Here is an 11,857-nt window from a genome sequence, read left to right on the forward strand (position 1 = left end):
CCCCAAACAGCCTTTTACCTACAAAATAAATGATAACTCTTAAAATTCAAATGTTATATTAACTTTGTTAAATTATTAACCAGTAGTTTACTTTAAAATTCAATAAATTTTGGGGTTTGTCATGTGAATAATAATATTGACTAAGGATGATTAGAATGTGACCGAAACTGACGTTTCCTTGGCTCTTGCTTATAATTACTAATATTCTCTTGTTTTTTATATGCAGTATTTATTTTCTATTGAAAGTTCTATCTTAATGCAACAGTAGTCTTATAGATATTGTATTGTACTCTATTGGCATAAACCGTTTCAATAAATTTGTGAATGTGCTAGTGTGGATGTAAAGTTACATGCTTGTGTGTATAGTAAGTGACAGTCTATACATGTATTATCACATTGCACAAAGCATAGAGATGTGGTAGTATTATATGATTGTGTGTGTGTGTGTGTACCTTATCGACCTTCTGCTGCTACTACTGTTGACCTCCAGTTGTCTATTTCACATAAGATGTTCAAGGAAGGAATTTATGTGCATGTATCAGTGTTTGGAAGATGACATGAATGTACTTCTATTGAAAATCTTTAATTTGTGTAAAAAGATCCCTGGTAAACCAATCCTTGCATTGGGAAGTGGTTGTCTGCATTCTGGGCTTCTAGCTATGGGGAAATATTTACAGTAGTTTCTTTGTTCTGTTTTTCTCTCATTAAATGTACTCCATGTTCACACACTGTGTTATACTATGTCCTATGATTGCTAATAATTACTCATCATTATAATTCAAATTTCCTTAGCGAACACATAAAAAGCTAGCCACATCCAGGAGGATATATATAAAAGCAACATGTTTCATGAGCTGAAATAAAATATCCCATAAATGTTCCATACACACAAAGTTTATTTCTCTCAAATTTTGTGCACAAATTTGTTTACATCCCTTTTAGTGAGCATTTTTCATTTGCCAAGTTAATCTATCCACCTGACTGGTGTGGCATATCAAGAAGTTGATTAAACAGCATGGTCATTAAACAGAAGTACCATGTGCTGGGAACAATAAAAAGCCACTCTAAAATGTGCCATTTTGACACACAACACAATGCCACAGATGTCTCAAGTTTTGAGGGAGTGTGCAATTGGCATGCTGACTGCCGGAATGTCCACCAGAGCTATTGCCAGAGAATTGAAAGTTAATTTCTCTACCTAAGCTGCCACCAACATCGTTTTAGAGAATTTGGCAATAAGTCCAACTGGCCTCACAACCGCAGACCACGTGTAACCATGCCAGCCCAGGACCTCTAATTACGGCTTCTTCACTTGCGGGATGGTTTGAGATGAGCCACCCGGACAGTTGATGAAACTGTGGGTTTGCACAACCGAAGAAACAGTCAGAAACCGTCTCAGGGAAGCTCATCTGCATACTCGTCGTCCTCACCAGGGTCTTGACCTGATTGCAGTTTGGCGTCATAACTGACTTCAGTGGGCAAATGCTCACCTTCGATGGCCACTGGCATGCTGGAGAAGTGTATTCTTCACGGATGAATCCCGATTTCAACTGTACCTGGCAGATGGAAGATAGTGTGTGTGGCGTCATGTGGGTGAGTGGTTTGCTGATGTCAATGTTGTGAACAGAGTACCCCATGGTGGCGGTGGGGTTATGGTATGGGCAGGCATAAGCTACGGACAATGAACACAACTGCATTTTCTCAATGACAATTTCAATGCACAGAGATACTGTGACGAAATCCTGAGGCCCATTGTCGTGCCATTCATCTGCCGCCATCACCTCATGTTTCAGCATTATAATGCACTGCCCCATGTCGCAAGGATCTGTACACAATTCCTGGAATCTGAGAATATCCCAGTTCTTCCATGGCCTGCGTACTCACCAGACATGTCACCCATTGAGCATGTTTGGGATGCTCTGGATTCACGTGTACATCGCGTTCCAGTTCCCGCCAATATCCAGCAACTTCGCACAGCCATTGAAGAGGTGTGGGACAACATTCCACAGGCCACAAGCAGCAGCCTGATCAACTCTATGCAAAGGACATGTGTCGCGCTGCATGAGGCAAATGGTGGTCACACCAGATACTGACTGGTTTTCTTAACCACGCCCCTAACTTTTTTCAAGGTAAATGTGACCAACAGATACATATCTGTATTCTCAGTCATGTGAAATCCATAGATTAGGGCCTAATGAATTTATTTCAATTGACTGATTTCCTTATATGAACTGTAGCTCAGTAAAATTATTGAAATTGTTGCATGTTGTGTTTATATTTTTTTCAGTATAACTACCTTTAAAGTAAGCTAAAAAATGTCTCAAGCAACACAGAGTTAGATTGAGATTGTTTAACAGAAGACGCTCTGTTCTTCACCGGCTGCAATATAAATCGATGGCCAGAGGGGGGAGGGATTGTATAACTTTATGGAAAAATAGTAACTCTCACACATGGCAGGAGGGGTCAACCTTGGTTATGGCCTAGTAGCATTTGTGCAATGAGTCGTTTTTCAAAGTTATGACGAGCCTACAATTGGCATCACACAGAACAGGCACTATATGCATTAATTGCATATGGAGTGTTTGTTCTCAAGACACACCCCACACATTGGGGTATTGATCAGAGTGAGAGGAAAGGAAGTCATAATGTGGTTTGATGCAGGATCAGGTGGGGTAGACATCTATCTCACTGCTGTGATGGTGCTTTTCTCCCATACTCCTAGGATATACTATTGCAAACACTGAGGACATGTTAGTTTGGTCATGTTGCATAGGCAGTGCCGATGAGAGAGAATGAGAATATAATTAAAGAGAAGTATCGCCCGCCCTCAACTCAGATGATTGCATATAGGTTGATTTAAAAGGGAGAATGGGTGTGAAATGTGTGTGTATTTATATGAGCTGATACTGTACATGTCAGTGTCCACGGCCCTGCCTATGCCTCTGTGTGTCTGCATTTGTGCATGCATGCACATGTGTGTGTGTGTACATTCCTCCACACTTTGTATTTATGATATGTGTCTGATTTGGCACATATCTCATATGTATAAACTGCACTCCACACTATTCTACGGTATCTTAGTCACTTTTAAATTGTGTTTACATATTGCATCACCCATTTCATACTGTATGTATATACTGTATTGTATTCTACACTACACCACTGACTGTTAAACAGCCATCTCCAGAGGCTGCTGCCTATAGACATAGATTAGGAATCACTGGCCACTTTAAGGAAATGAAACACTAGCCACTTTAATAATGTTTCCGTATCTTGCATTACTCATCTCATATGTGTAAACTGTACTCTATACTATTCTACGGTATCTTAGTCACTTTAGTTGTTTGTAAATATTGCATCACCCATCTCATATGTATATACTGTACTCTATACTATGCCACTGTATCTTAGTCCAATGCGGCTCTGACGTACACTACCGTTCAAAAGTTTGGGGTCACTGGCAGCTTCATTAAATTGTACCTGCAAAACACCAGTCTCAATGTAAACAGTGAAGAGGCAACTCCAGGATGCTGGCCTTCTAGGCAAAGTTGCAAAAACAAAGCCATATCTCAGGCTGGCCAATAACAATAAAAGGTTAAGATGGGCAAAAGAACACAGACACTGGACAGAGGAACTCTGCCTAGAAGGCAGCATCCCAGAGTCGCCTCTCCACTGTTGAAGTTGAGACTGGTGAGGATAGATCTCCTGCAGAATAATAAACGGAGACACAGGGAGAGCATAGCATGTCGTTTCCTGAATGTGTAACGTATAATTGCAGAACATAGTGACATCATGTCAACTCCTATGCTTTAAAACCGGACAAAAAGTGAAATTCTTTTTAGATAATTGACTTTCTCTTGTTTGCTCATAATATGAGACAACTTGAAGGCTGCACCTCTTGAGCTGGTCCTGCAGGCTCTAGTTTTATCTTACCTTGATTATTGTCCAGTCATATGGTCAAGTGCAGCAAAGAAGGACCTAGTTAAGCTGCAGCTTGCCCAGAAGGCTAATATCAATACTATGCATGCCAGTCTCTTTTGGCTAAGAGTTGAGGAAAGACTTACTGCATCGCTTCTTGTTTTTATAAGAAACATTAATGTGTTGGAAATTCCAAATTGTTTGCATAGTCAACTTACACACGGCAATGAAGCAGGAATTCCCCAGGGTGGCTGTTTAGGCTCCTTGCTTTTTTCAATCTTTACTAACGACATGAGTAAGGCCAGTGTGTCTATGTATGCGGATGACTCAACACTATACACGTCAGCTTCTACAGCGACTGAAATGACTGCAGCACTTAACAAAGAGCTGCAGTTAGTTTTAGAATGGGTAGCAAGGAATAAGTTAGTCCTAAATATTTACAAAACTAAAAGCATTGTATTTGGGACAAATCATTCCCTAAACCATAAACCTCAACTACATTTCGTAATGAAAAATGGGGATCCATAATAAATACAAATACAAATACACACTTATTGCACCAGACATGCCACCAGGGTCTTTTCACAGTCCCCATGTCCAAAACAAATTCAAGGAAATGTACAGTATTATACAGAACCATGATTGCATGGAACTCCCTTCCATCTTATATAGCTCAAGTGAACAGCCGTCCTGGTTTCAAAAAATAAATAAAGCAACACCTCACAGCACAACGCATCTCCCCCATGTGACCTACTTGTTGTGTGTTTGTACTGACATGAATGTGTAACTGATAGATGTGCACACTTTGATTTGATTGGATTTGATTTGATGTGGAATATCAGTCTGATTTGTTTTTGTGTGACCTCAAGACCATAATCATCACCATTCATCTCAGGTACGCACACACACACACACACACACACACACACACACACACACACACACACACACACACACACACACACACACACACACACGATTAAAGATAGAGAAGCCTCTCTTCACTCTGATGTGTGCCTTGCCAGGTAATCTCCCTTCCTGAGGTATTTATGGTCATGAACAGCAGATGCTCAGGGTTCCAGTCCTCTACTGTATATTCATTACTGATCTGCCCTTGTCTTCACCCGCCATCTCTGCCCTGCACTCATTACACCAACAGTGCATGAGCACTCTGTGACCTCCATGGCCTCCACACTCAAGGAAGGGCGCTGATCAATACATTTTACATGAATATGTGTTTATTGACCATATTTGCCCTTGTCGAGGTTATCCTCTCATGAGTGAGCATTATATGAATCCCCAATGACATGTTGTTTCAAATGTGTTTCAAAGCCTCATAAACATCCAAGATTCCGCTGACTGGGGACTGACTGGGGACTGACTCGGGACTGACTGGGCACAAAAGACTTCAGAACTTTGAATGTTAAACGAACACCGTTTTCTTGTCACTCACTATGAATGAACTAATCATAACTCCTGACAAGACCAAAGTAGGAGCACAGCAATCAAAGCAGACATGTTCAAACATGCCCTGGCAGCAGGTCAGATTCTGCAGGCTCATGGTCTGAGCTTTTTGGTCTATTTATACCCTGTCCATGGTTTCTTCATATAGCTCCAGGATCACATTTCCCTCTTCCAGCTCTCTAGGAGCCTTGCTCTAACCTCCTTTATATTGTGAACGCTGCGTGTAACACATCCGGTATCAGGATAAATAAAAAGCAAGGTCTGCTAACTTTCTTTCATTATGTTTAATTACCTCAAGCAATGAATGGCAAATGCAATTTTCGTATATACGGGTTCACTGTATCTCCGCGCAGGGTAGATCAGGGAACTGGCAGGAAGTACGTAAACAGCTGTTCCTATACCGTGATGACGTAGTTCCAACGCGTCTGTTGGCCTATCACAGTAGAGGCTGAGCGCGGTTTAGACTTTGCCCAGCCTATCACCGTTACTCAGACTGGTCCCCTTCTTTCAGATGTCCGCATCTGGTCGTTGTGTAGATTAGATCCGTCTTGTGTCTGTCGATTCTACACTGAAACAGTTCCTAATATGGTATTGTCCAGTAATCTAACCTCCCTGGTTGGCCTAGAGAGATGCACCCCTCCCCTCTTGTTAGGATTTATGTTTATGCACTATAGGCTGTTAGCATATTGGTTGAAGGTGAATGATGTTTTGTTGCACACACACACACAAATACAGAGGGGGGTAGGTGTGTAAGGACTGATCACCACAGGCCATAAAAGTTGTGGACAGTCTGGAGAGGGGAGGGGTGCATCTCTCTAGACCAACCAGGAGTTTAGAATACTGGACAATACCATATTAGGAACTGTTTCAGTGAATGGTCGAGGGGGACACAAGATGGAGCTGCTCTACCCAACAACCAGATGTGGAGAAGGAAAACGCCAAGGGGCTTGGACAAGTTTGGGGGCCCACAAAGGAGGAGCAAGAGTATGAACCATGCTAAACCTCTACTATGATAGGCCAACTGGACATGTTGAGAATAAAAGTGTCATAGTATAAAACTACTATTTTGAGTACATTCCACAGTTCTCTGATCTACCCTGCGCGGAGATCCAGTGAACCCGTATATACGAAAATTGCATTTACCATTTATCGTTTGAGTTTAATTAAAATACTTAAAATATATTCGGTGACTATGAATCACATTTTGTCCTGATGCCAGATTTGAACAGACGCAAATCTCTTTCATGGTGACCCCGACGTTGGTCTGGCAAGGGAGATCGCTGGACAGCATACCAGCCAATTGGCATAGACTGTCGTCGGACGACGTTTCTCACAAAGACCGGTCTAAAAAAAAAAAAAACAGGTGAGCAGATACCTATTGATTGATACTAAAATTCTGCATATTGGCATTTTCCAAATTTATTTGTGAGATACGAGTCTGATGTAAGTTACCAAATTTAATGCTCTATTTAGTATATAAACAATTTCATACCGAGATTGGTAAATGCAATTTTATTTGATCAAAACCATTCAAAAATGCAATGTGTAAATAAAATGTACTGAGTGGATGAGAAGATTGAGTGTGAAGTGAAAATGAGAATAGTCGGGGACTAATGAGGTTAAATGACCATATGATAACGAATGCAATGGACGGGGTAGAAGTGAATCTACCAAGTTTGAGTGAGAATAGGTCGACGAATCTATTGGTATGTGAGGTGTGAGGTGAACGTGGATATAACGGAGAAGGTTGTGTCTAATAAGAAAAATAAGTTTGCCGTGTAATTGTGGTGCATTGGGTATTTAGTCGGCGTACTAATACCAAGATTGAATGTTTTAAAAGGAAGTGTCAGGGACACAGTTCATATGGGACAATTTGCCTAGCGCATGACAGTACGTTGAATATTACAGAAGGAGACTGGATATTCCTAGGGGATCCACATTGCATAGATGAGGGTATTAAACAGGTAAATTTAGTATGATAGGTTAAAATAATTTACAACGATAGGTAGAGCGTTTAAAATAATTCATAACGTCAAGTGGAGCGTTTAAAATAATTCATAACGATAGGTGGATCAATTAAAATTAATTTACACACATACGTGAGTATACGCACGGGATATATAATGTCTCCAGAAATAGAAAGGTTTTTGAGGAAGTTGAAATCTGTTCTAGAGAAAAATAATGGTAAGGAGAGGAGTGATAGAGAGTGGAAGGAGGGGCTCCTTGTCGACGGGGAGCCCGGGGGAATGTTTGGGTGAATCTAATGCCCAGGGTGGAGAGGAATGTACGAGTTTGAGAGTATGGATGTAGAAAGATTACAATTAATGATAAAGTTGGTACAGCAGAAGGTAGAGAGGCTAGACACGGCTAGAGTGTGGTTGTCTGAAGCCAGAAAAAGAGAGGGAGAGTTACGAAGGGGTTAACTTGCAGATGCTATGGAGAAGGCAGATAGGGTTGGCTATGACGGAGAAGCATTTTTTGACTGCGGCGCGGGAGACTCGGGTTAGTATCTCAGCCCTGACATCGATAGACTAAAATTAATTCTGATGGTGATTCAAATATTTATAGGTTTTGCCCAGAAAGATACGGTTGTTAGTGTTTGTTCAAGATATGAACTGAACGTTTTAATAGCTTGTTTAGGTTTAATTGAGAGACTAATTCATTCAAAATAATAGCGAGGCAATTTCGATGGAATGCGTTGTCTTGCCTAAATGGTCCGCTGCAACAACGTATTGGGAATGGAGTCGTGTATTTAAAATACTGAATCATAGGAGAGACATTTACCTAAATCTGATGAATTCTAAAGAATAACGGAGAAATACGATAAAGTTGTGCCCATCGGAATATTATAATTATTATGGATGATTGACATGCGATATAAATTTGGCGAAGTATATGGTACGTTTACACTTTGGAGTAGAGAAAGTTGAGAAGTTGATTTTACTTATACGATAGTTTTGATGCAAAACTCAGTTGGAGTAAGTAGATGTTTTGCCTAGAAGCATGAATAACAGAGTTGTTTTGGTATTGTATTGGCTACTAATTTTCAGGGTACGTTGCTAGAGACAGGATGATTTGTTTTGTAACGACGTAAAACAACGTCATTAGGTGGGATACACGATTACGTTACACGAATGGATTTGGCCATTGTTCAGGTACACTATTTTCTGTACTTCTGGCAGTACAATTTTGATTGAGAGATGTTATAAGTTCTGATTCAACAGATGTGATAGATTAGGTTTGGTTTATCGAACCCGTACTACTGTTGCTGCAGACAGCCAACAATTATTTACAATTCATTGAAAGTCGTTGCGGCTTGGGTCTAGGTTGAGCGCCTGTTGATGACATCACTCACAAGGCACTTTTGTCGCCACGGCAATGATGTTGTGACTGGGGTGTGGCAGAGAAAAGTGTTTGTGTCATTTAGAAGGAAAATGCGTGCATTATTGTTTTGAGTCACTTTTCAGAAGTTGATAAACATTTCCAGATACATTTTTAAAAGTAGCTGTAAATCGTCAGGGTAGTTAGGAAAGATGCTAAAAACTAGCAACAGATTCGCTGGGTGGGCATCATTGATTTATGGCGTTTATTGGACTATATTTGGCTGTGAGAAAGGGAGATCTGAATGTCTGAATCGTAAAACATAGTGAGAATGGATTCTGATGGTTATTGATTCCTGGTTTGATTGTTTAAGTAACACCAGTTAATTTGAGCAGGAAAGTTCATGTAGTCTAACATTATAATCCGTTTCCATTATGTGGAACAATGTCAGGGTATTAATGTTGAAAAGCAACCTCTATAGTAAAAAACAATTGCATATGTTTTGGGAAATTAGCTAGGTTGAATTTGGTTATTTGAACTTTTCCTCTGATACATAGACATCTGTAACAGGGGCATCAGTTGTTGTTTTTTGAGGAACATGCAGACTGTGTTTTTGAATTGTTTTATTGAGATGTAAACATGAGTCTCTGGAAAAGTTTGTCATCTGAACCATAATAGTAGTGAGTTCTTATGTAGTTTGTTGTTTGTTATTTGCATGAATTTATCACTGTATTATCTGCATACTTTAGATCTTCAGACCCTGTTTAGACAGAAGGAAGATCATTGATGTAGGAGCTGAACACACATAAAACATTTGTTAGGACTATTTGTTTTAGTGCAAAGGTATTTTAAAGGGGCATGCTCACATATGGAGTTTTATGAGTTTTTATTTTCTGAGTTTTAATTACACAAGTTAATTTTTTTATTTTAAGGATAAAGGGTTCTTTAAAATGTCTAGGAACATGACTATACAAGGGTGGTATAACCTTTGACCTTTATCATGGCTGTCTCTTGAAGTCTGATCAGCTTCAGGGGAGGGTCGTGAAGATAATGCATTTGTGGTCATTTGGGATACTAGTTTTGAGGTAAATTAATTGACTATTATTGATTTGGTATTACAACAGGAAAAATCCCCTTTGTCATCAATAATAAATGGGCGAAGATATGATACATTGAGGTTTGGACAGGAGATATTTTAAGCCAATAGGGCAGGAAAATACATAAGCATTTAAATTATTAATAAAAAGAAATAAGTTTCAGTTCTTAGGAGTGGTAATTTACTGTGGATAAGGTATCCACACTGTAAAACATATATTAATTATTTATGAGTCTGAGTTTAAGAATAACCAATGTTATTGTTAAATAAAATATAGTTGACTCTTTGGGGAAGAGAGCTTATTAGTAAAGAAAGGATTTGATATGGTTAGCATTTGTTTTGGCAATTAGAAGATTTTTATTTAAATAGTATTAAAATTGACAGGGGTATATGACATATGTGATGATTTAGGATTATTGATAGGATGGAGATAGGTTGATTAAGGTTATGTAAGGACTTTAGAGATTGACACTATAAGACATGTTGTTGTTTTTTAAATCCATGATTTTAGATAAAGTCAAAACAGTGAGACACTTAGTTAATATTTCAAAGGAACACATAGTTGTTATTGACTATTATGAGAAAAAGGCAGACAGAGGGGTCTACCCCGCACTGTTGAGACCTTGAAGGTTTGAGAGCAGAGTAGAGAGGGGGGACCAGAAAATGAGCAAGATATGCTGTGAAATAAGATTGGAGAGAAAGGGTTTAACATATATAAGCAGCACAGATACAGTTTAAAGTAGATAAGTCACTTGACAGAGAATTGGAAAAGGATAGATATGAATGGACGCCCAAGGGAGAATTGGATATGCGGCGAATGAAAGGGTCGTTCCTTCATGATAATGTAGAACATAAGAATATTTTACTAATCTTACCTAAGTCATTATTTAGTGTAGGTAAGGTTGTTACCTGGCCAGAGCCAGGTATCAAAAGGGGGATGGGTACATTGTGGTCTAGGATAGGATGGGGCCTATTGATGGGTACATTGTGGTCTAGGATAGGATGGGGCCTATTGATGGGTACATTGTGGTCTAGGATAGGATGGGGCCTATTGGATAATAAACTAATAAAAAATAATGATAATTATAGCTAACAAATAGGCATAGAAGTTAAATATATAATCAGATAGAACAAATGAGAAACTGTTTGTTAACCAAACCTGTATGTCCAAGATTTTATGCATTACAGGTGAATTAAAGGAGAAGGTGATTCACTCGACCTGGGGGCATATCGCACTTGGAGGGTGAGACACACTGACACTGCCGAATGATCACAGAGTTAAGGAGAAGAACCGTTGCTAATAGAGTTCGGGGGTCAACTCCTTAATGAAAATTCCCTGACCCCGCCCTCTCATCACTGTGTACGTTCATAGAAGTGAAAGTGTTGCTTGATCTCTGGCTGATGATGTGTTCTCTGGGAGAGGGTGGGGCTTTAGAGGAGTATTGGTTGTTCTGTGCTGTCTGATTTGTGGGAGCCATATTCCTGATACACCATGAGCCCCCGAGAAGGCTAAAGAGGGAAATCTGATCCATAGTTTAGACGATGAGGATTTTGCATTAACCAAGCATGAAAGATCACTTAATCTGGATAAGCAGGGAAGAAATTGAGATATTTGTGGAACCAGGAGAATTGAGCCAAAATGTTTGGTTTTAACACCTGTGTATAGGAGTGTGCCAGTGTACCTATGTAATGGGTGTGCTTATTGGGAATGGAGGAGGGGTTACCCGTACAGCATAGGGAACCCGACAAAAGTAGACAGGTTTCCCATTATCTGGGGAAGGAGTGAGGGGCAGACTGATGTTTGTAAAGGTGATGAAATCCTACTAACCACCAAGTATATTAAGCTCTCCGATGCAGGTACCTATACCCTGGGATTGGAAAGAAACGGGGCGGATACGATGGGGATGGTTACCGTCACAGTACTGCCAAAACCACCACCAGTTCCAACAGGCCAAGGCCAGGTTCAGCCGAACTCCTCCACCACTTCAAGACCGTGTGCCACATCACCTAAGCTCTCCAATCCGGTACAGGTAATAAATGTAAGGGATATATCAGACA

This window comes from Salvelinus namaycush, chromosome 1 (genome assembly GCF_016432855.1).
Source record: "Salvelinus namaycush isolate Seneca chromosome 1, SaNama_1.0, whole genome shotgun sequence".
Taxonomy (NCBI): domain Eukaryota; kingdom Metazoa; phylum Chordata; class Actinopteri; order Salmoniformes; family Salmonidae; genus Salvelinus; species Salvelinus namaycush.